We start from the raw sequence: 19,815 nt of genomic DNA, 5'->3' as shown, positions 1-19,815 counted from the left end.
TACTTGAATATTCCTGGTACAGACGCCAACCAACCCACAGATGAAGTCTGCTTTGCTCATGTACTAACTTGCTGCAGATGGAAATATCAACACTCAATTACATGAATACTGGTCATGCTAGACCTTTCTGGCTGCTATCCCTCATCCCTCCCCCATTCAGACCTGGAGGGTTTTCTAGAAACCTCAGCCAGTATCCTAGGCAAGGTGGGAGAAGAGTAGTATTCCCCATTCCCTCCCTATCCTATGCACACACACATCCCCACACACACCCACACACACACATGCTCACACATATGCACGCACACACACACACACACACACACACACCCCTTCCATAACAGGCATGCCTGGGATGGGAGAGGGGATGGAAACGTTAACCTTGGAAAAGTTTGGAGGCCTTCTTTTTCTCAAACACTGCATTGAGTTAGATATATTAATTACTAAAATAAAAATACTCTTGAAGCTAAAAATGACCAGAGGACTTTTTAATTCTTAAGAATGAGCTGGCTGACTCTGTTGGCCACCCAGGATTTCACCAAAGTGCGGAGGAGCCCATATCCCCAGGGAGCTGAGGAGGGGGAGTACAAAATTGTTAAAGTAATAGTTTTTTTGTGTTGTTTTTTTTTTAATATATAGGGAAAGGGAAGGGCATTCCAGACCTTGGAACAAGGATGCTCCTTGTTTGAAGAAGAGCAGGTGCGCTGGGAAGACCAAAGCAAAGGAAGTGAAAAGGGGAGATGGGGCCACCCTGCAGGGAAGACTTGCTTCCAAGGCTCTGAAGTGTGTCCTTTATACTGCCAGAGAGAGGGGAGTTCTCTGAGGAGGCAGAGAAATGTTCTGTCAGATACTATCAGAAGACACACCCGGGGACAGTGTGGGCAGAGACTAGAGGCCGTTTGGAAGTCACTGCAATAACCCAAATGAAAGGTGAAGGTTTCAATAAGGACCATTGTGGTTGGGATGGGAAAAGGATGGATCTGAGAATCTCTTGGAAGGCATCACTAATGGGAACCAGCCAGTCTTTGGACGGGAGGAGTGGGGGAATGGAAGGCGAGGATGGCCAGTTCTTAGAGCCTGAGCAACAGGAAAGCAATGGTGCCAAGAGCCTGGAAATGAGCTAGAGGAAGAGAAAGAAGGAAGGAATACACTGAGTTCAGTTTCAGACATGGTGAAAGGCAGGTGCAACTGAGGCAGGGCGTTCTTGGAAGCATGTGTGAGAGCAGCTGGAAATCCTGGTCTGGGAGGCGCACAGAGAACAGGGCTGCGAGACCAGCTCTTCTCTCCCCACTCGGCACCCTCCTCAAGGGGGTAACTCCTGCCCAAGGCACTCATCCACACTTGGAAAATTCTACCAATTATTCCTCAGCACATGTTAGGGGTAGAGGAGAAAAATGGATCTCCTCTTCACATTTTCATTATGTTCATTCTAAAATTATACTCTCCTGATTTCCAAGGACTTCCAGTGCCTGGTGTTGATATATAACCACATAGCTTCGCCCTCTGTGTATAAGGCTGAATTACTTACGCCTCGTCCAGGGCTCGCTCCTGACACAGGTTGTCAAACAGAAATAGAACACGCATCTCCTGCCTCTGGGGGTGAAACCTTACAGAGAATTCCATGGGCTGCAGTAAATAATCCGCGATGTTCCTGGAAAGGAGGTCCGTGCTCAGACAAGGTAGGGTCACTGCAGATTTATGAGTGTGTCCTCTCACGCACAGGCTCTGTGCAGCTCGGGCTGGGGCCTGCAGACGGTGGGAGGTCCGAGGGAAATGCAACACGGGGACAGCTGGGCACCTCAAGAGCCACATTCACAGGGGCTCCCATGTCCTGGCGTTTTCACTGCCGTGCTCACTGCCAGAAGAACTTGAAGTTTACTGAAACCTGAGTGTGTCTCCTGACAGCCATTCACGTGTGATACCCAGAACACCGGCACACACTTGTATTGTTGCGAGTCCAAGATCTCCTGGCCACTGAGCATGCCCAGAGTTGGCCTTAGGTGAGCTGTGCGTGGGTGGAGATTGCTTTCCCTCCCTGCCCTTGCCTACTGTTCCTAAATGGCTTTCCTTCTCTCGTGCACTCTCTCTCTCTCTCCCCAAATTTTCCTATAAAAACTTCCTCCTGGGGCATGACTGGGTGGCATTACTTTACCTCTGAATATCTTCATTTTTCTCACCTCCAAGATGAAGGAGGTGCTTCATCAAACTTGAACGGGCAAACTGCTTGTTGATAAAACACAGATCCAGATTTGGAATCAGAATCCGTGGCGAGGCCCAAGATTCTGCGTTTTGAAAAAACTCATGGTCGATTTCAGTGCTGTTGACCCATGGAGCTCACTCTAAGCCAGAAGAGGAATCATGATGGCAAGGAGAGCTCACCTGCAGGGCTCTCTCCGGCTATGTCCACACGCCGCTGGTAAAGTCTGCTCACAGAACTGGGCTGGGAGTTCTGGGGATGCTTCAGCCTGGGGGTGGGGGGGGGGAGAACATCAATGTGGTCATGATGCATTCAAAAGAATCCTCAAATACTTGCCTTCAGTGGGAGAGATGATCTCTAAGTGCTCTTACAAGATGATGATCTAGAACATCCGGTTCTCTTCAACTGGGAGCATGTCTTAAAAGCTGTCCATGTAGGAAAGAGTCTCATGGACTCATTGGTGTTGAAGATGAATCATGGAGGAAAATCTTCCAGAAATCTTAAAGGGTCAATAAAGTAGGACCAAAAGATTATTGATAGTTAACAAAAGTTAGTTCATACAAAAAGCTTTTAAAAGAAGTTTAGGGACACCCAAGTGGCTCAGTTGGTGAATCATCTGCCTTTGGCTCAGGTCATGATTCCAAGGTCCTAGAATCAAGCCCCACTTTGGACTCCCTGCTCAGCAGGCATCCTCTGCTCCCCCTGCTTGTGTGCTCTCTCTCTTGCTCTCTGACAAATAAATAAGTAATATCTTTAAAAAAAAATTTTAGGAGGAGTGTTAAACTATGGACTCTGAAAAACAATCTGAGGGTTTTGAAGAGGTGGGGGGTGGGAGGTTGGAGGATCTAGGTGGTGGGTATTAGAGAGGGCATGGATTGCATGGAGCACTGGGTGTGATACAAAAATAATGAATACTGTTACGCTGAAAAAGTAAAAAATTTTAAAAAAAAGAAAGAGTGTTAAAGGGGAAAAAGAAGAGAAGTTACAAATAAACACAAAAGAAAACAGAAAAAGAGAACTACATTCATAGGAGATATTCTAGTAACTATAAAATAATATTTTGAGCAGAAACCAACAAATTTCAAAAGTCGGAAGCAACGGATGAACTGTTTAAAAAGTATAAAATGCAAAAACTTTAATACGAAAGACTGGAAAATTTATTTAGACCAATAATGCTTAAGAAATTAAGAAAATAAGAAAAAACCCTCTCTCTAGCCTCACACCCAGACAGAAAGCCAGGCCCAGAAGGATTGAAGGTGAGAGCTACCAAACTTTCAAGTAATAAATAATCTGTATATTATATTAGCGGCCTCCCCAACAAAAGGGGTTTTTTTTTAAAGATTTTATTTATTTGACAGAGAGAGACACAGCAAGAGAGGGAACAGAAGGAGGGGGAGTGGGAAAGGGAGAAGCAGGCTTCCCACTGAGCAGGGAGCCTGATGTGGGGCTGGATCCCAGGACCCCGGGATCATGACATGAGCTGAAGGCACATGCTTAATGACTGAGCCACCCAGGCACCCCAAAAAGGGTTTTTTTTTTTTTTAAGAGGGGGAAAAATATATAACCTTGATGCCAAAACCAAACAGGGACCATACAAGGGAAGAAAATTATAGGCCAGTTTCACTTACGAAAAGAGACGAAAATCCTAAATGAAATATTGGCCAACAGAATCCAGCATGTATTTCAAAATAATTCATCATAATCAGAATTTATCCCAGGTATTGAAGGATGAGTCAACACCAGAACAACTATCAATCTAATTCACACAAATGAAGACAGAAAATTCAGATGATGATCTTAACGGATAATGGAAAAGCATGTCATATGTGTCACACATTCTCATTACAAACATTCCGAAAACAGGGATATAGAGAGGCTCTCAAATTGACAAAGCTTACCTTTCGAAAACTATATCGAACAAAACACATGCTGGAGAATGTTTAGAAGGTGGACAACAAGGCACATGTGTGCTCTCACCCCTACTCTTTGGTGTGATCGGTCTTATCTAATTCAAGAAGATGAAGAAGAAACAGAAGATTGAAAAAAGTAGGAGTTGCTATTATTTGAAGAGGCTATAGGGAACACTCAAAGTAATCAAGCTGATAAATGCTTACTGAACAGATGAGGAAATAGATGCACGGGACGGTCCAGCAGGATTCCCAGACACAAGATCAACACATGAACACAGCCGTGTCCAAAGAGCACGGAGGAATGGCCATTTGAGGAGCTCCATGTAACCTGGCTTAGTCTGTTCAGGCTGCTCTAACAGAAGACAACAGACTGGGTGGTTTTTGAACAACAGAAATGTACTGCTCACCGTTCTGGAGGCTGAAAGTTCAAGACTATGGGGCCTGTGTGGTTGGGTGAGGGCCTTCTACCAGGTTGAGGACTTCTTGTGGTATCTTCACACTGTGGAAGGGCCCTTTGAAGCCTCTTTGATAAGACACTGTTGCCAACCCTGAAGGCTCTGCCTCATCGCCCCCCAAAAGCCCCATGTCCTAAAGCCATCACCTTTGGGAGTTAGAATTCAACATATGGATTGAGAGGAGGGACATGTTCCAAACGTAGCACTCTCCCCCAGTGAAACAACCGTAATTAGTGAAAATTACAAAAAACAACCACCTACAGTCTCTGGAAATTGTCCTAAAGGCACAGGGCAAAGGGAGAGACATCAATTCAAGGAAATGTGAATCTCAGTAAGACAGTGAACGAGTCTGTCTGTTTGAGCAACAACCCACTCATTACATGCCCACCCACTCCTGCTCCGTGTGAATGAACTTCTATTCTGGGACTTATGTGGCCAAAAAGACAGGGCTCCCTCTTCCCCAGCTCTCATTGTGAGGGCACTGTTTCCCCCTGGGACAAGCAGGTTGCCCACAGTTCCCATCCTTCCACATAGCTCCTGTTTCAGAAGTTCCATTGTGGGAGGATGAAACCCAGAGGTCTGGGGTCCTCCTTCCTCTACTCCATCATCAAATGGAAGCAGTATGAATAAAGTACAGGAAATAGCCCAAATTCCCATGTCCCCATTCCTGCCACACTACCTTCTCTAGATAGCACCCATAGACTTATGGGGGGTGAGGGATAAGGAAGACGTGAGGGGGCACATCTATGATCAGCTGACTAAGAAAGAGCGAACTCAGGCATGGTTTGCAGAGGATCTGGCCTTACCTAGAGGCACCATTCAAAAGTAGACAACTGGAATTTCACTTCCTGGGACATCCCTGATGTCATCCCTGATGATGAGAAACCCTCCCCAGGGGGTCAGACCTCTGGGCAATGCATCGGACTGGTCATTTTTCTTAGAAGGAGAAGTGGCCAGAGGTAGGAGTCCATACTGATTCATGAGCTCTGACCAACGGTTTGGCTGGGTGTCTGAGGACTTGGAAGGACCATGATTAGAAATTTGATGGTAAGGATGTCTGAGGAAGACGTATGCAGATGGACTTCTCTGAATGGATAAGTAAGTAAATAAATATATGCATGCATACATACCTATTGTATCTTATGTGACTGTACATCAAAAGGTAACCTTGGCAAAAGGCTTTTAGTAACCAGGTGGATGAGATGATCTGTTCCATGGATACCAGTCAGTCTCTTTCCTCAACCACTCTTGTTATTCCCCAGGGGATTCAGAAGCAAAGTGGATATGGTGACAGGGACGGGGGAAGTGCATGATCTCAGCAACAGGGACTTCTATTGACCAAGGCCAATGTGGCTACCATCATTGTTGGGTGCCCAATCTGCCAGTGGCAGAGACCAAACCTGAGTCTCTGATATGCACCATTCCCTGCGGCGAGTCAATCATCAGGTTGATTCCATTGGACCCCTTCCATCACGGAAGGGAAAACCATCTGATCTCCCTGTAACAGACACTTACTATGGCTATGTGTTTGCCTTCACATGGCGCTTCTATCAAAACCACCATTCATGGACTCACAGAAGACCCTATCCACCATCCACCATCATGGTGTTCCACACAGCAGTGCTTCTGATCAAGGAACTCACTTCGCAACAAATGAACCACAGCAATGAGCACAAGCTCATGGAATATGCTGATCTTTCCACATTATTTTTTATCCTAAAGCTGCTAACTTGATATAATGGAGGAATCCCCTTTCAAAGCCTGTTACAGCACCAGTTAGGTTACAATTCCTTGCAGGGTTGAGAGAAAGTTCTCAGGTGTCTGTATATACCACTAATCCACACCTAATATAGGCTGTTTCTCTCACAGCCAAGATTCATGGGTCCAGGAATCAAGGAGTGGAAATGGACATGGCAGCACTCATTCTCACCCTTACTCATACGCTAGCAAAAGTTTTGTTTCCTGTCCCCCTGATCTGCTGGTCTACAGGTCTTAGTTCCAAAGGAAGGAATGCTCCCACCAGGAAATACAGCAGTGATGCCACTAACCCAGAAGTTAAGAAGACCATTTGGCCACCTTGAGACCCTCATGCCTCTGAATCAATAGGAGAAGTAGGGAGTTACTGTCCTGGCTGGGGTTATTGATCCTGTCTAGCAAGGGGACATGGTTTAAGTGATCAGCTGTGGATATTAAGCAGAACATGAAGGAAGAAAGACCATGAGAGGAGTAAGGGATGGTTTAAAAAAAAAAAAAAAGAAAAGGTAAGATCAATAGACTGAAAGTCCCATGGAATCAAAATGTTGGCCCCCGGGCTTTGCTTCCTCCAAAGACTTTCCTGCTGTTGTCATTCACAGATTAGACTCCCCTCATTTCCATTCCAAAAAGGAAGATCTAGATGAGTGTTCAAATAAATACATACAATGTCACAGAAGGACAGATACAGGCAGCAAAGGCAGGAGGATAAAGGCATGATCATGGCAGAGATGGGGGGCTATTTCATACTCATTGGTCACAGAAGACCTCTGAGCTACAGTTGCATACCCTCTGTAATGACCGTTTTGTGCCCAGCATCTCCCCTCTCTAGTAAGCCCCAATCCCACTTCTGCATCCTATCCCACTCCTGCCAAGTAACTGTGCCTACTTGTTCATCAGGAAGTATTACCTAGCAATAAGGGTCTTTATTTTTCCCTTGCCTGCCTCCAAATGTTTTCTCTTTCTCCAGTCTGCCCACATATCCTCCAGGCTCCCTGACTGGGAGAATTCTTTCCTCATAAAGTACAGCCTCCCCCATTTTGGTCTTTACCTATTATATTTGATCTTCTCCTGACTGCCCTGGTTCCTTTTCTCTGGCCTTCAAACAACCACAGATCTTCCCATGTAGAAGAGAATGTTCTCTTGAATTTTGGTGCGTCACCTGGGAAGACTCAAGGGGGACCTCAACCCTGAATCTCCTCTCCTGGAAAATGCCAAGAGTCCCTAGTATAGACAGTTCCTAGTCCAACGTGTGCCGATATTTGGAGGTGGGCCTTTGGGAGGTAATTAGGGTTGGATCAGGCTACGAGGCTGGGTTTTCATGGTGGGGTCAGAAGAAGAGGAAGAGACACAATATCTCTCTCTCCACCTTGTGTTGACACAGCAAGAAGGCAGCTGTCTACAAGCCAGGAAGCCAGCTCTCTCCAGAGATCTGCCAGCACCTTGATCTTGACCTTTCCAGTCTCTAGAACCGTGAGAAGTAAGTGCTTGTCATCTAAGCCTTCCAGTCCAAGGGTTTTTGTTAAAACAGCTGGCGCGGACTAAGACAGTCCATGAACCTCTCCCCGTCCTGCACAACCTCGCTTATTCCCCACCTTCCTCCTTCTTCCTTCTGTGACTGGTCCATATACCTAAGTTTTCTTTTCTGCCCCTTCTTCTCCTCCTTCAACGTTCTAGCTCCAAGATTCATTCCACTCCCCCTCACACCATCTCTCAAATCTGCTCTCCCAATCCTAGAGCTACTGGCACAATGTCGGCCCCCATCTTCATCACTGAGGAATCAAAATCTCTAACAGCCTCCTCACTGGCCCCTGACCCCGGACTCACCTTTTTCTAATCTATCCTGCATAAATTCATCTTTCCATGCTCCTATCTGGATCCATTCCTGCTCAAAACCGTTTGTGCCCTGCCCGTGAAATTCCAGACTAAGGGGTTTGGACTTGGGCCTGGAGATAAGTCGTTGTGAACATGCCCTCGACCTATCTTCTTAGATGTGTTTCCCATCACCCCCGCCCCCAGGAACTCTTCTGGTATTGCCCAGCCTCCCCTCCCCCACCTGCACACACTTCCTGTCTCCTTGTGATACCTGGCTCTTCCCAGGCACCGCCGGCCGCCTCCCTCCTCCAGACATCTGACTTGCGGTGTCTGAGTGCAATCCGTCACCGTTTGCAGGGTCTGAGCTCACAGCAGCAACATTTTAGAGTAAAAAGGTACCCCTGCATCTTCCTACGCAAAGCCAGGAACTGGGCTAGCTGACTTCTTACTCCGAGAGAGATTCTGTCACTTGCCCAAAACCAAATGGAGATAAGCAAGCCCAAATCATTTAACTCCTTTCCTAACACCCTTTGCCCCACATCCACTGTTTTTTGTTTTTAGCTATAATTAACATTCAGTGTTACGTTAGCTTCAGGTGTATGGTAAAATGATCGGACAATCCTTCATGTCTCCCTGCTCCCCAGCGTCTCTCCCCAAGCAACACATTACAGCCTCAGTCCATTCCCTACGCTGTTCACCTCTGTGACTTATTTAGTTCATAACTGGAGGTTTGGAGTGCTAATCCCCTTTCCAGATTTCACCCACCCCTCCCGACCTCCCTTCTGCAACCATAACAACTTGCTTTCCTTCCCGCAGCATGCTAAGCATCGTTCCATGTGTTGGACACACAGCAAGGAACAAGACACCTGTCCTTCCTGAGCTGACATTCTGGGAAGGGGAGGCAATCATTAGACAGGTTAGGGAAGAAGAATACATAGAATGTTGTGGGGTGAGTGCTGTGGTGGGGGAGGGTAAGTGTGGATGGGAGGGGGCTGCCGTCTTTGAAAGAGAAGTGAGCTAACGGTGACAAGGGTGTAGATGGGGAGGAAAGAGAGTAGTGGGAGGCTCTGCAGGTAGGGGCGGTCAGCACATGTCAGGCAGTGACACAGGAGTGCTCCTGGACTGCCCACGAGCAGCAAGGAGGTCCACGCAGCTAAAGCTGAGGGGCCAGTTGGGAAAGGAGGGACGGTCAGAGACCTCTGGAGACACCTCTGGGAAGGGTAGCCCTCAGGGAGTGAGACGGGACCCACCAGGGGTCCTGAGACAAGCAGCAGCGCCATGGGGCAGGAGGTCAGGACGGTAAGCGGCAAGAACTGGGGAGAAGATGATGACAGCCCCGGGACCATCACGGGAGCAGCGGAGGTGGTAAGCAGTGGTGGGATCCGGGATTTGGTTGGAAGGCGGGCCAACAGATTTGCTGATGGACGTGGACAAGGAGAGACAAAGAGGCGTTTGGGGCAACTCAAAGGTTTTGGCCGGGCAGATGGAGACTCGGAGTTGCCCTTCACCAAAATAAGAAGGTTTATCAGGGAAACGAGTACTGGAGAAGATAAGGAGCAAAGTTGTAAGTAACAGGACGTGAGATGCCGTGCCCCCTTCCAAGCGGAGATGTGGTGGTGTAAGACGTTAAATGAGCCTGGGTCCGGGGAAAGGTGGAGGTTGGAAATACAAAGTTGAGAATTACCCATCTCTAGGGGGACAGAGTTCTGAAGCTGTACAAGGTGATCCAAGGAGGGCGTGTGTCGGTGTCCTTATGCTCGTGTGTGAGTCATTTTCTCCACGGTAATGCCGGTCGCCTGTATTTTATAAGAGCTGTGTATACAACAGGGCGGATATGTACTAAACAGCATCTATTAAGCTCCCACTTTTTAAGCACAGACCTCAACAAAATAAAATGTGCACCCCACATTCATCAGCCAAAAGCTTGGGAACACGGATAAACCATCCACAGACGTGCGAGGAGGGGGAGTAAATTTCCCCGTGCTTGGAACCTAACAGGCTTGGAGCCAACGATGATGTTTATTAGGTGTTTGGGGAATGATTTGGGAAATAAAAAAGACTCTGGCCTTCAGATTACCAGTGACTTGCATGACTATGAGGAAATCGCTTCTCCTCTCCCAGCCTCTGTTTGCCCAAATGCAAAAAAAAAAAAAAAAAAAAAAAAAAAAGGAGGGAATGGAACTAGATGACCCTTAACCCTTCCCTCTGTCAGAAACGGAAACTTGACCTTTTCTGGGAACTGGTTTGATTTTCGGTTAGAGGGCTCCCCCAAGTGGTCCATGGGGAGAATGCAGCTTGCCGGGCAGGCTTATAATTGAACCCATAGATTGATCATTCAGACACGCTGGCTCCCATTTTAGAGGCATTCTCTCCTTAAATCTTCACCAGAACATTATGAGGCAATCATGTTTTTATCCCCACCTCCCAGAGGAGGAAACGGACAGCGGATCAAGGTTGCAACAGCGATGATCGGAGCTTCACACCCAGGCGGTCTGAGCTCCCAACCCATGCGTCCATCAGGACACGTCCCCTCCAGGGATAAGAAAGGACAAACAGCCAGGACCAGAAATGCTTTCTTGGTGTTGGCACCTCCCCGGGAGAGGTTATGAATGTCCTTGCTTGTGGAAAAAGTCAAAGAGTCTCCCTCCTCCTTACGTCGGGTGAGAAAGGATTTCAGCAGCCAGCGGAGGCCCCTAGGGACCCCAGAGCCCCGCCCCACACTATCCCCACCTCACACGGGGCTCTTAAGCCAGCAGGGCTGGAAGGAGGGTCATCTGCTGCTGGTGGTTGCTTTGGGTCAGTGTCCTGAGATTAGCTGGCGTCCAGGTAGTTCTGGAGAAATGTGTCTGATTTGGGGTTCAATTAAGTGACTGAGCTCAAGGGACCAGAAAGTGGCTGAGCCTGGGGAGACCCGGGTCTTCTGAACCCTCATCCCAGTCTTTGCCCTCTCTCGTGTGCTGTTGCTTAAAAATTAATATTCTAGGTTGGTAAGATTCGCTCACTTAGGATTACATGTCTCTGAGGTTTTTTTTTGTTTTTTGGGTTTTTTTTTTTTTTTTTAAGATTCTGTCCATTTATTTGACAGAGAGAGAGAGATCACAAGTACACAGAGAGGCAGGCAGAGAGAGAGGGAAGCAGGCTCCCTGCTGGGCAGAGAGCCCAACGCGGGGCTCGATCCCAGGACCCTGAGATCATGACCTGAGCCGAAGGCAGAGGCCCCAACCCACTGAGCCACCCAGGTGCCCCCATGTCTCTGAGTTTTGATGAAGTATGGTCGTGTCTCCAAGGTTTGACATCTTTCCGCAGGGCACCTGCTCCTCTGGGCTCTCCAGGGTGGCTGGCTCTTGAATTCTGCCTGGAGATCTTGGCTGTCGGAGGGAGGGATGGGCTGAAGTGGGGGTCCTGCAGGATGCCAGCCAGAAGCCTTCCGGATGGTTTCAGTATTTTGGAAAGGATGACTGATTTGCTCGTTAGCTGGGCTTGTATGGAAAACAGCGAGAAATCAGCCCGATGCCCAGAAGCCGGTAGTGTATTGATCCTGGCGGGGGTCCTGGGGAGAAGGACACTTAGAAGCAGGAGCCACGGTGGGCATGGGGCTCAGACACTGGCCCTGCAGGCTGCTTGGGGTCCGCAGCAGCTGTAGGGCCATGAGGCTGGAGTGTTGGAATTTCACTCCATACCCCCTGCCTCTATGCCCTGGGTTTCTGTTCCTGCATCAGGAAAAGAGCACTAGCTCTCGGTGGATGCTCTCTACTTTGTTGTTTCTGCCCTGTTGGACTCGGACTTGCCCATGATGTGCACAGCACATGTCCTCTAACTTGGGGACACTCCATCCCCATGCTTGTGTTCAGCACTGGCTCTCACTGCTCGCTGCTTCCTCATCTCAGTATTGCCCTGTGCACAAAGTACAGACGATGGGGCCACTCACTTCCTTACACCAGGCCTTGCCATGGGGTAGCCGAGGGCTGGCCTGATTGTCCATGATCCAGGAGACTGTCACTCAGGGGGAGAGAGAGGCAGGTGGTGTCACGGGTTGCTGTCACCCGTGTCAGAAGGCATGTCACACGAACTTCTTTGTCCAACACAAGCAGGATCGCCGAGGCTCTTCCCCTACGACTTCTGTGCCACTGTCCTCTAGTATGTTTTTGCAATTTGCTGAGAAATATGTCAGATAAGCAGGTGTATGTAAAGGATGTATGTGCCATTTAAAGAATAAAATAAACACCAAGGTACCCACCGTGATCCAGCTGAAGAAAATATGAATGCTGTGTTAGAGGTATTGGCTCCCCTCTCTGTCTCCCGTCCTCTCTGCCCCGAGAAAAACCAATATCCGATGCTTTGAATTGATCGTTCTTTTGGTTTAAGGGTTTTCCCACCTCTGAATGTGTTCTTATAGGTTTTCCTCGGTTTTCTCTGGTTTTGGACTTTGCATACGTGGATTCACAGCTGATAGAACGTTCAGGGATCTGTGCCATATACTCAGGGTTGTGTTTTGGGCATTCACCCTGTTGCTGTATGGTGGAGTATTTCACTTCTAGTTGTTTCTAATAAGCTATTATTACATACAGCTACATCATAAAAGGTTATATACAGCATAGCTGTATGTATCTACATGCATGGTTATTATGTATCTGCTACTGGTGGGCATTTGGGGCTCCCTGGGTTTTGTTAGTATAAACAATATAGACATTCTTAGAAATTTCTTCTGATCGACCTGGCAGAACATCTCTGGTACACATGCTTAGGGCAGAACTGCTGATTGCAAGTTATCAATATACTCCAGTGTATTAGGGTGTAGCAACTTTTTTCCCCTGGGTATTTTAGGTCAATTGATACTCCCAACAATAACGAATGAGAAGTCTCAGAGCTCATCATCCCTGCCAACATGTGGTTTTGTCCAAATTAATTATGGACGTATAAATTAAAATTAAACGTTCCTAAGGCCATGGAGGATGAAAATGGTATCTTACTATGGTTTTAATCTACCATTCCTGAATACCAATTACGATCAAGCTTCTTTGCATATGCTGATATTCTCCCATTAAAACACCTGCATATGCCTTTACACAATTTTTTATTGGGCTGCTTGATCTTTCCTGATTGAGTCACAGGAGGTTTTTGTTTTGTTTTGTTTTTATCTATGGTGGATGCCCCAAATCATTAGGTATTATTTTCCATTGTCTTTTCAACCTTTAAAAGTCTGTGGCCCACTGGTATTCTAGATTCATCTGGAACTGATGTTTGTATACAATGTAAAATTTCACTTTTCCATTTCCATCCTAAAGACCCATTGTCCTAGAGCCATAATTTTTACCTCTCACTACAGGGAATGCCCACACCATAAAGACTGAGTTTTTGGAATATGCATGAGTTTGGCCCTAAGGTCTCCATTCAGTTCCTCAAAAAATGGTATGCAGAATGACCCCCTCTTCCTCTAGTCTCTGGAAGATGTGGCAACGTTTGTAATTCTCTGCTCCATAAGTGTTTGGGAAAACTATGCCTAAAACCAGGCATCCAGCATATGGTGCATTTTTGAAGATTTTTAAACTATGCTTCATTGACTTTAATGGACACAGAACTGTTAAATCTTCACATCAAGTCCAGTGATAACTACAGCTCCCTATTCAGTCCTAAACTAATTTTCACATTCTTTCTCTATATAGTAATCATGCCAGGGATTTGCCCTTTTACTGATCTTTTCAGAGAAATCAATGCTGTCTTTACTGGTTCTCTCTACCAAATTTTGGCTGTGGGTCCCCCCACATTTATTTCTGCTCTTCATTCTTTCTTTCTTTCTTTCTATTTTCTTTATATTTCCTCTGCTACTAAGCAAACAAAAGTCAGCATACACATAGAACACCTGAACAATGAAGTAAACAAACTTGATCTAATACACTCAGATACAGAATAGAAGTAATTTTTTTTTTTCAAGTCAAGAGTGACATTGAAAAGGAAACCACTGACTGGCTCTAAAAAGTGCCAGATTACAAATACATGCCACATATACCATCAATGTAATTGAATTACAAGTTAATAATGGAAAGATGTATGGAAATTTTAAAATATGCTGTTGAGTAACCCCTTGAGCAAAACAGGAAATCATCATGGAAATGTAAGGAAAGCCTAAGACAGAACAAAAGTGAAACCACCATGTATCAAAATGGATAGGGCTCATCAACAGCTGTTCTTAGAGGGAGGTACAGAGCTCAGCACAGAGCTCATGTTAAAAAGAATAAAGTCTCCGAAATTGAGCAAGATGGCAGAGGAGTAGGAGACTGAAATATCATCAGGTCCCAGGAGTTCAGCTAGACAGTTATCAAACTGTTCTGAACACCTACGAACTCAACAGGAGATCAAAGAAAAAAGGAGCAGCAATTCTAGGAACAGAAAATCAACCACTTTCTGGAAGGTAGGACGTGTGAAGAAGGAAGTCCAAGGCAATATACAGGAGGATAGGCTGCAGGGGGAGGGACCAGCTCCTGGCAAGCCATAGAGCAGTGGAGCACAAAATTGGGACTTTTAGAAGTCTGCTCCGCAGAGGGATTTGCTCGACAGGCTAAGCAGGGGGAGGAGCCCTCAGGGACAGTGTGGTCTCAGGACCCACAGAGACACAGAAAGACCGGAGGTGCCTGAGTGTGGAGGACCTCAGAGGTATGGGAGTGGGAAAGCCCACGACAGAGATGGAGCCAAGGAGTGAGCTCTCAGCTCAGGGTTACCTTAAACCATGATCCAAGGCACATTCAGGCCACTAATCTTCAAGCAGGGACCCCACAAGGGGCAGATCGGGGGAGACCCCCTCCTTCCTCTTCGGGAGGAATGGTGCAGGAGCGTGTAGCAGGAATCTGGTGGGTTTGGAGACTCCAAATGGGCCTGAGTACCAGAGATAGAAACACTCAGTCACAGGCCAGGTGAGCTTGGAGTGCGGCCAGAGACCAGGGAGATGGGAGGGATTGAGCACTTTTCTCTGAGATGCACTGAGGAGTGGGGACCCCAAGCTCTTGGCTCCAGCCAGAGACTGGGAGGCCACCATCCTCATTCCCATCCTCCAGAACTCTATGGAAATTGTTCAGGGAACAAAAGCTCCAAGAGCGAACCCAAGTGGATTACATAGCCTAGCCCCTGGCAAGGGCAGGACAATTCCACCTCAGGCAAAGACATCTGAGAATCATGGCAACAGGCCCCTCCCCCAGAAGATCAGCAAGAACATCCAGCCAAGACCAAGTTGACGGATCAATGAGAACTGCAGAACTCCAGCACTAGGGGAAACCAACACATAGAATTCATGGCTTTTTCCACATGATCTTTCAGTCTTTCAAAGTTAAACTTTTTAAATTTTATTTTTTCTTACTCTTTAATTTTTCCTCTTTCCTAATTTAACATTTTTTAATGTTTGTCTTTTCCTAATTTAACGTTTTTTAACATTTGTATTGATAACGTTTGTCTTATCAATAACTTTTTAAAAATCTTTTAAAATTTTCATTGTTATAGTCATATTTTATCCTTCCATTGTATTTAATCTTATTTTTTGTATACATATAGGTTTTTTTTCCTTTAAAAATTTGGGATGCAATTTCTTCTAATAGATCAAAATATACCCTAAATCTAGTACATGACTTTGTTCTAGTCTCCAGCCTGATCACATTTTCCCCTCTTTTTTTTTTTTAACCAACCTCTTACCAATTTCTTTTTTAGAATCTTTTTTAATTTTCATCTTTACAGTCATTCCATCCCTTCATCGTGTTTAATCTTATTTTGTGTGTGTGTGTATATATATATATATTTTTTTCTTTCATTAAAATTTTGGGAGGTAGTTTCTTCTAACAGATCAAAATACACCCAAAATCAAGTGTGTGGCTCTGTTCTATTCATCAGTCTAATATATATATATATGTATAGAAAAAAAATATATATATATGTATGTGTGTGTGTGTGTGTGTGTGTGTGTGTGTGTGTATTTTTTTTTTTTCTTTTCCCCCTACTTTCTTCTCCCCCTCAGTTTTGGGTCTCTTCTGATTTGGATAGTGTATATTTTTCTGGGGCCGTTGCTATCTTTTTAGTGGTTTGTTCTCTCATTAATTTATTCTTATCTGGGTGAAATGACAAGGTGGAAAAACTCACCACAAAAAAAAAAAAAAAAAAAAAAAGAACAAGAGGCAGTACCAAAGGCCAGAGATGTAATCAATACGAACATTAGTAATATGTCAGAACTAGAGTTCAGACTGATGATTATCAAGGTGCTAGCTGGGCTTGAAAAACCATGGAAGATATTAGAAAATCCCTTTCTAAAGAAATAAAATCCTTTCCAGAGAAATAAAAGAACTAAATTCTAACTAAAATCTAAATCTAACTAAAATCTAAACTAAAATCTAACTAACTAAAATCTAAGTTGAAATTTAAAAAGCTATTAATGAGGTGCAATAAAAAATGGAGGCCCTTGCTGCTAGGATAAATGAGGCAAAAGAGAGAATTAGTGATATAGAAGACCAAATGATGGAGAATAAAAAAGCTGAGAAAAAGAAAGAAAAACTACTGGACCACGAGGGGAAAATTTGAGACATAAGTGATACCATAAGACAAAACAATATTAGAATAATTGGGATCACAGATAAAGAAGAAAGAGAGAGGGGCAGAAGGTATATTGGAGCAAATTATAGTAGAGAATTTCCTTAATTTGGCAAAGGGAACAAGCATCAAGGCACAGAGAACCCCCCTTTAAATCAAAGAAAAATAGGTCCACACCCTGTCAACTAATAGTAAAACTTACAAGTCTCAGTGACAGAGAAAATCCTGAAAGCACCTTGGGACAAGAGCTCTGTAACATACAACAGTAGAAATATTAGATTGGCAGCAGGCCTATCCACAGAGACCTGGCAGGCCAGAAAGGACTGGCATGATATATTCATAGAACTAAATGAGAAAAATGTGCAGCCAAGAATACTATATTCAGCAAGGCTGTCATTGAAAATAGAAGGAGAGATAAAAAGCTTCCAGGACAAACAAAAACTAAAAGAATTTGCAAACACCAAACCTGGAAATATTGAAAGGGGGACATTAAGCAAAGAGAGAGCCTAAAAGTATCAGACAAGAAGGGAACAGAGACAATATCCAGTAACAGTCACCTTACAAGCAATACAATGGCAATAAATTCATATCTTTCAATAGTTTCTCTGAATGTAAATGGCCTAAATGCCCCAATCAAAAGACACAGGATATCAGAACAGATTAAAAAAAAAAAAGACCTAACCAAAGAGGCTAAGAATCTATACTCAGAAAACTATAACGTACTCATGAAAGAAATTGAGGAGGACACAAAGAAATGGAAAAATGTTCCATGCTCCTGGATTGGAAGAATAAATATTGTGAAAATGTCCATGCTACCTAAAGCAATCTACACATTTAATGCAATTCCTATCAAAATACCATCCATCTTTTTCAAAGAAATGGAACATATAATTCTAAAATTTATATGGAACCAGAAAAGACCTCGAATAGCCAAAGGGATATTGAAAAAGAAAGCCAAAGTTGGTGGCATCACAATTCCAGACTTCAAGCTCTATTACAAAGCTGTCATCATCAAGACAGCATGGTACTGGCACAAAAACAGACACATAGATCAATGGAACAGAATAGAGAGCCCAGAAATAGACCCTCAACTCTATGGTCAACTAATCTTCGACAAAGCAGGAAAGAATGTCCAATGGAAAAAAGACAGCCTCTTCAATAAATGGTGTTGGTAAAATTGGACAGCCACATGCAGAAAAATGAAATTGGACCATTTCCTTACACCACACACAAAAATAGACTCAAAATGGATGAAGGTCCACACCCTGTCAACTAATAGTAAAAGGAATCCATCAAAAAGAGAAAGGAATCCATCAAAATCCTTGAGGAGAACACAGGCAGCAACCTCTTTGACCTCAGCCGCAGCAACATCTTCCTAGGAACATCGCCAAAGGCAAGGGAAGCAAGGGCAAAGATGAACTATTGGGATTTTATCAAGATCAAAAGCTTTTGCACAGCAAATGAAACAGTTAACAAAACTAAAAGACAACTGACAGAATGGGAGAAGATATTTGCAAACGACATATCAGATAAAGGACTAGTGTCCAAAATCTATAAAGAACTTAGCCAACTCAACACCCAAAGAACAAATAATTCAATCAAGAAATGGGCAGAGGACATGAACAGACATTTCTGCAAAGAAGACATCCAGATGGCCAACAGACACATGAAAAAGTGCTCCATATCACTCGGCATCAGGGAAATACAAATCAAAACCACAATGAGATATCACCTCACACCAGTCAGAATGGCTAAAATCAACAAGTCAGGAAATGACAGATGCTGGCGAGGATGCGGAGAAAGGGGAACCCTCCTACACTGTTGGTGGGAATGCAAGCTGGTGCAACCACTCTGGAAAACAGCATGGAGGTTCCTCAAAATGTTGAAAATAGAACTGCCCTATGACCCAGGAATTGCACTACTGGGTATTTACCCTAAAGATTCAAACGTAGTGATCCGAAGGGGCACGTGCACCCGAATGTTTATAGCAACAATGTCCACAATAGCCAAACTATGGAAAGAACCTAGATGTCCATCAACAGATGAATGGATCAAGAAGATGTGGTATATATACACAATGGAATACTATGCAGCCATCAAAATAAATGAAATCTTGCCATTTGCGACAACGTGGATGGAACTAGAGCGTATTATGCTTAGCGAAATAAGTCAAGCAGAGAAAGACAACTATCATATGATCTCCCTGAGATGAGGAAGTGGTGATGCAACATGGGGGCTTAAGTGGGTAGAAGAAGAATAAATGAAACAAGATGGGATTGGGAGGGAGATAAACCATAAGTGACTCTTAATCTCACAAAACAAACTGAGGGTTGCTGGGGGGAGGGGGTTTGGGAGAAAGGGGGTGGGGTTATGGACATTGGGGAGGGTATGTGCTTTGGTGAGTGCTGTGAAGTGTGTAAACCTGGCGATTCACAGACCTGTACCCCTGGGGATAAAAATATATTATATGTTTATAAAAAATAAAAAATTTAAAATTTAAAATTTAAAAAAAAAGAACCAATGATATGCTGTCTATAAGAAACTCATTTTAGATCCAAAGACACCTCGAGATTGAAAGGGGGGGTAAAAAACAATTTACCATGCTAATGGACATCAAAAGAAAGCTGGGGTGGCAATCCTTACATCAGATAAATTAGATTTTAAGCCAAAGACTGTAATAAAAGATAAGGAAGGACACTATATCATACACAAAGTACCTGTCCAACAAGAAGATCTAACAGTTTTAAATATCTATGCCCCTAATATGGGAGCAGTCAATTATATATCCAATTTTTTAAAAAGATTTTATTTATTTGACAGACAGAGATCTCAAGTAGGCAGAGATGCAGGCAGAGATAAAGAGGAGGAAGCAGGCTCCCCACTGAGCAGAAAGCCTGATGCGGGGCTCGATCCCAGAACCCTGAGATCATGACCTGAGCTGAAGGCAGAGGCTTAACCCACTGAGCCACCCAGGTGCCCCTATATATCCAATTAATAACAAAATCAAAGAAACACATCAACAGTAATAAAGTAATAGTAGGAGACTTTAACACCCCCGTTACTGAAATGAACAGATCATCTAAGCAAAAGATCAACAAGGAAATAAAGGCTTTAAATGACACACTGG

This window comes from Neovison vison, chromosome 5, assembly GCF_020171115.1.
Source record: "Neovison vison isolate M4711 chromosome 5, ASM_NN_V1, whole genome shotgun sequence".
In the NCBI taxonomy this organism is placed as follows: domain Eukaryota; kingdom Metazoa; phylum Chordata; class Mammalia; order Carnivora; family Mustelidae; genus Neogale; species Neogale vison.
Note: the sequence above shows the minus strand (reverse complement) of the source record.